The sequence below is a fragment of the Rhinopithecus bieti genome, unplaced genomic scaffold (assembly GCF_001698545.2).
Source record: "Rhinopithecus bieti isolate Rb0 unplaced genomic scaffold, ASM169854v2 scaffold_7438, whole genome shotgun sequence".
Classification (NCBI taxonomy): Eukaryota; Metazoa; Chordata; class Mammalia; order Primates; family Cercopithecidae; genus Rhinopithecus; species Rhinopithecus bieti.
In genome coordinates, this window is record NW_016805589.1 from 871,655 (window position 1) to 877,654 (window position 6,000).

At 41.9% G+C, this 6,000-nt stretch overlaps 1 protein-coding gene across 1 annotated transcript in view; it reads right to left on the minus strand.

The window, feature by feature from the left end:
* Nucleotides 1-6,000, minus strand: part of DIAPH1 (diaphanous related formin 1) — a 114,137-nt gene that overhangs the window by 19,993 nt on the left and 88,144 nt on the right.

Below are 6,000 nucleotides of genomic sequence, written 5' to 3' on the forward strand. Positions count from 1 at the left end.
CCACCACACCCAGCTAATTTTTGTGTTTTTTTTTGTGGAGATAGGGTTTCACCATGTTGCCCAGGCTGGCCTCGAACTCCTGGGATCAAGCAATCTGCTTGCCTCAGCCTCTCCAATTGCTGGGATTGCAGGCACGAGCCACTGTTGCCACACCTTAAGCTCCATCTTGAACATGACTTTCCCTAAAAAAATTCTGTTTTCTCAACTGCCTATGATTGAGGTAAAATACACTTCTTCCCTCTACATTCTTTTCAGACTATCCAAAGCCATCATATTCCTCCCTTCTCATGAAATGTTCCCTGATAAAAGATGCTTGCTCTCTGCTTTGATAAACTAATTTTCATGGTATTTGTCATCTGTATCTCATTGAACAATTAATTACTCAATGTTTTGTGACATTCATACGTATTATCTTGATCTTTTTAAAGTCTCTGTTATTTAATAAGTGTGGATATTTCTCATCCCACCTAGCTTGTGAACTTCAAGGGCATGTGCAAAACAGTATTTCATTTTATCACTCCCTTAATGGCTCTCACGATAGTAACATTCTCTAAAAAATGGTTGATGCTGGCTATCCAAGGAGGGTTGAGCAATACATAGAAAAAAAACAAGTAACAATTCTGGACAGATATAATTGTAAAACACTTCGTCCTATAGTGTAACTTGGTATCAAATTTTCAGAAAGTCATATGGGAATATCCCTGAAAGGAGAGTCAAGAACCTGACAAAGCGAGCTGCCTCTGAGCAGAGGAATGGGGTGTTTGAACACGACAGTGGGATAATACTTTTGAACACAACCTTTTTATACCATTTGAATTTTAAACCATATGAAAAGTATTACCTGGTGCAAATAAACAAGAATTAAAACAAAAAAGTTACATACAAAAGGTGCAAAGAACTATAAAACACATTCACTCCTGGCTGGGCGCAGTGGCTCACATCTGTAATCCTGGCACTTTGGGAGGCTGAGGTGGGCAGATCACTTGAGCTCAGGAGTTTGAGACCAACCTGACCAACATGGCAAAACCCTGTCTCTACAAAAAAAATTCAAAAATTAGCCCAGGCATGGTGGCGTGCACCTGTAGTCCCTGCTACTCAGAAAATTGATGTGGGAAAATCACCTGAGCCCAGGAGGCTGACGGTGCAGTGAGCTGTAATGGTACCACTGCACTCCAGCCTGGGTGGCAGAGTGAGACACTGTCTCAAAAAAAATTCACTGTTTTGGAGCTCAGTAGTCCCAGTTTGAGGTAGAAAAATACTAAATCCACAAAGATTAATTATTTCAATAAATATCTATTGAGTACCTACATGTGCCAGGCTCCATTCTAGGCAATGGAAATAAACGAAGTGAACAAAATAGAGAAAGATTCCTGCCTTCAGGGAACTTACGTTCTAACAAAAAGAAATAAACTAGACCAATTAATAGATAAAATAATATGCTATATTATCATAGCTGCTATGAAAAGAAAAACAGGGAAAAGGATGGGGATTTGATGGTGGCAGGGGGCAGGTTACAATTTTAGAGGGATGGTCAAGGAAGATCTCACTGTAAGTGACATCTAAGTAAAGACTTCTTAGAAAGTGAGGGAGCAAGCCACATAATTATCCAGGGGAAAGGGGCAAAAGCATTCCAGGCAGAGGCAATAACAAATGCAAAGGCCTGAGATAAAGCATGTTGGATGTGTTGTTGAACGAGGAGCAAAAATGTCACTAAGGCTAAAAGTAGATGGAAAGAGGGGAAGAGCAGGAGATGAAGTGAGATAAGTAGGTAAAGACAGATCACATTAAAAAAAAAAAAAGGCCTGGCATGGTGACTCATGCCTATAATCTGAGCACTTTAGGAGGCCGAAGTGGGAGGGTCACTTGAGTCCAGGTGTTTGAGACTAGCCTGGGCAACATAGTGAGACCCTGTCTCCTTAAAAAAAAAAATTTAGCTGGGCGTGGTGGCACACGCCTGTATTGCCAGCTATTTAGGAGGCTGAAGTAGGAGGATCACTTGAGCCCAGGAGGTTGAGGGTACAGTGAGCCATGACTGTGCCACTGCACTCCAGCCTAAATAACAGAGTCCCTAGTCTCCAAAAAAAAAAAAACCATACAAAAAATGAAAATTATGGTCAGATAAAAATGAAGATACAACATATCCAGATTATACCATATCCAGATTATATCACAAAAACTTAGAAGCAGGGAAGGGGAAAAAAGTATCTCATTTTACATAGGAAAAGTGAAAAAATATACATACATTTATTATTGATGTTGAGAAACAGAAAACCATATTCATTTTTTTTCTACTTGTAGTGAGAAAAATAAAAGGTATAGATAGAAGAAAGGAAGGAATGAAAATGTCATTTTTGTGAAAGATATGACTATATATAGCAATTCAAGACAACCCAAGGAAGAACTACAAGAATTAATCATTCAGTAAGGTTGACAGATAAAAGACAAGCATATACACTTCCAGTTCCACCAAAATGGAGTAGCTTCATGTAGAGGAAATACTTAAGACAGTTATATTTAAAAAGTGAGGAGGGCAAAGAGACTTAAATGGAAAAAAAAGTTTCTACACTTCACTGAACTTGGTAAAACACTGGGATAGGTTATATATTAGACTGGGATAGGTTATATACATATATTGTAATACCTACAACATCTAAGAAAACTATACAAAGCAATATACTCAAACACTGTAAATAAATCAAAATAGAATCTTTGTTTTTGAGGGTTTCTTTTGAGAAAGGGTCTCACTTGGTCACCCAGGCTGGAGTGCAGTGGCTCAGTCGTGGTTCATTGCATCCTCAACCTCCTGAGCTCAAGCAATCCTCCCATCTCAGCTTCCCAGGTAGCTGAGGCTACAGGCATGAGCCACCACACCTGGCTAACTTTTTTTTTTTTTTTTTTGAGACACAGTCTCGCTTTGTTGCCCAGGCTGGAGTGCAGTGGCGCTACCTCGGCTCACTGCAAACTCCGCCTCCCGGGTTCATGCCATTCTCCTGCCTCAGCCTCCCAAGTAGCTGGGATTATAGGCACCTGCCACCACGCCCGGCTAATTTTTTGTATTTTTAGTAGAGATGGGGTTTCACCGTGTTAGCCAGGATGGTCTCGATCTCCTGACCTCGTGATCCGCCCACCACAGCCTCCCAAAGTACTGGGATTATAGGCGTGAGCCACTGCGCTCGGCACCTATTTTTGGTTTTTTTTAAGGCAGAGTCTCACTCTGTAGCCCCGGCTGAAGTGCAGTGGCACAATCTCGGCTCACTGCAACCACCGCCTCCCAGGTTCAGGTGATTTCCCTGCCTCAGCGTCCCAAGTAACTCGGATTACAGGCACCCATCACCATGCCCGGCTCATTTTTGTATTTTTAGTAGAGACGGGGTTTCACCATGTTGGCCAGGCTGGTCTAGAACTCCTGACTTCAGGTGATCTACCTGCCTCAGCCTCCCAAAGTGCTGGGATTACAGGCATGAGCCACTGTGCCCAGCCTCCCTGGCTAACATTTATATTTCTTGTAGAGACACAGTTTTGCCACGTTGCCCAGGCTAGTCTCGAACTCCTGGGCTCAAGCAATGCACCGACCTCAGCCTCCCAAAGTGCTGGGATTACAGGTGAACCACCACACCCAGTCAATAGTTTTTCATTAAAGATTTTTGCTACCATATTCATAAAAAATATTGCTCTATAGTTTGTTCTTATGTCATTGTCTGATTTTGCCATCAGGGTAACACTAGCCTCATAAAATGAGATGTAGGCCAGGCATGGTGGCTCACGCCTGTAATCCCAGCACTTAGGGAGGCTGAGGCAAGCAGATCACTTGAGGCCAGGAGTTTGAGACCTGCCTGACCAACATGGTGAAACTCTGTCTCTACTAAAAATATAAAAAAATTAGCTGGGCATGGTGGTGCACACCTGTAATCCCAGCTACTTGGGAGGCTGAGGCATGAGAATCATTTAAACCCAGGAGGCGGAGGTTGCAGTGAGTGGAGATTGCCCCACTGCATTCCAGCCTGGGCAACAGAACAAGACCCTGTGTCCCCCTCCAAAAAAAAAAAAAAAAAAAAAACACAAAAAACAAACAAACAAACAAAAAACTGTTGTGAAATACTCTATTTCTTGGAAGAGTTTGCAAAGAATTAGTGTTAATTGTATTAATTCTTCATTAAATGTTAAGTGAAGCTATCTGGGCCTTTTCTTTTGGGTAGTTTTGACTAATGATTCAATCTCCTCACGTTACAGATCTATTCAGATTGTTTATTTTTTCTTGCATCAGTTTTGGTAGTTTGTGTATTTCCGGGAATTTGCCATTTCATCTGGGTTATCTAATTTGTTGATGAATCACGGTATTCTTTGTAATCCTTTTTATTTCTGGAAGGTTGGTAGTAATGTCTACTCTTTCATTCCGATTCAAGTCTCTCTTTTTCTTGGTCAATCTGGCTAAGTTTTATGAATTTTGGTGTCTTTAAATAATAAGCTTCTGGTTTCATTGATTTTCTCTATTTTTCTTCTATTCTCTATGTTGTTAATTTCCTCCCTAATCTTTATTATTTCTTTCCTTCTGCTTGCTTTAGACTTAGTTTGCTCTTCTCTTTCTAGTGTCTTAAGGTTGAAGGTTAGGTTACTGATTTGAGTGAGATCATTCTTCTTCCTTACTATGGGCATTTACAGGTATAAATTATCCTCTAGTGCTTTTTGTATATCTCATAAGGCATAAGGTTGTTTTTTTTTTCTTTTTTTTTGAAATGGAGTCTTGCTCTGTCGCTCAGGCTACAGTGCAGTGGCATGATCTCAGCCTACTGCAACCTCTGCCTCCCGGGTTCAAGCAATCCTCCTGCCTCAGCCTCCTTCTTGAGTAGCTGGGATTACAGGCACACGCCACCGTGCCCGGCTTTTTTTTTTTTTTTTTTGAGACGGAGTCTTGCTCTGCTGCCCAGGCTGGAGTGCAGTGGTGCGATCTTGGCTCAATGCAACCTCCACCTCCCAGGTTCAAGTGATTCTTTTGTCTCAGCCTTCCAAGTAGCTAGAACTACAGGCGCCTGCCACCAGGCCTCAATAATTTTTGTATTTTTAGTAGAGACGGGATTTCATCATATTGGCCAGGCTGGTCTCGAACTCCTGACCTCGTGATCCGACCGCCTCAACCTCCCAAAGTGCTGGGATTACAGGTGTGAGCCACCACGTCCAGCCTAATTTTTGTATTTTTAGTAGTGATGGGGTTTCACCATGTTGGCCAGGCTGGTCTCGAACTCCTGACCTCAGGTGATCCACTCGCCTTGGCCTCCCAAAGTGCTGGGATTACAGGCATGAGCCACTGCACCTGGTCTCAGGGAAATTTTAAACAGACATGACAGTAGCCTTATCACCTATCAAAAGATGCCATTTCAGACCAGGTGTGGTGGCTCACGCCTGTAATCCCAGCACTTTGGGAGGCCAAGGTGCACAGATCACCTGAGCTCAGGAGTTTGAGACCACCATGGGCAACATGACGAAACCCCATCTCTACTAAAATACAAAAAATTAGCCTGGGGTGGTGGCACTTGCCTATGGTCCCAGCTACTCTGAAGGCTGAGGCACGAGAATCACTTGAGCCCGGGAGGGGGAAGTTGCAATGAGCTGAGATCACACCACTGCACTCCAGCTTGGGCTATTTCATCAAATACATGATGGCAGCAATTATAAAATACACACTATTTTATGCACCATTAAAAATGAAAGAGTCCTGCCAATGAAACTATGACATCCACTGTGAGACACATCATGATTTCAGAGATGTTTAAAACATTGTATCAGTATTTGACAAAATTTAAAATCCTATTCATGAAAGTCTAGGTAAACTTGGAATTAATGGGAACTTCCTCAACCTGAGAAAGCACATTTATGAAAAATTTACAAATGACTTTATGCTTGTGAAAGACTGAATGCTGAGACTCCAGAAACCAGGTAAAGATGTTTGCTCTCACCAATCTCTCTCTCTCTCTCTCCATATATATATATATATATATATATTTT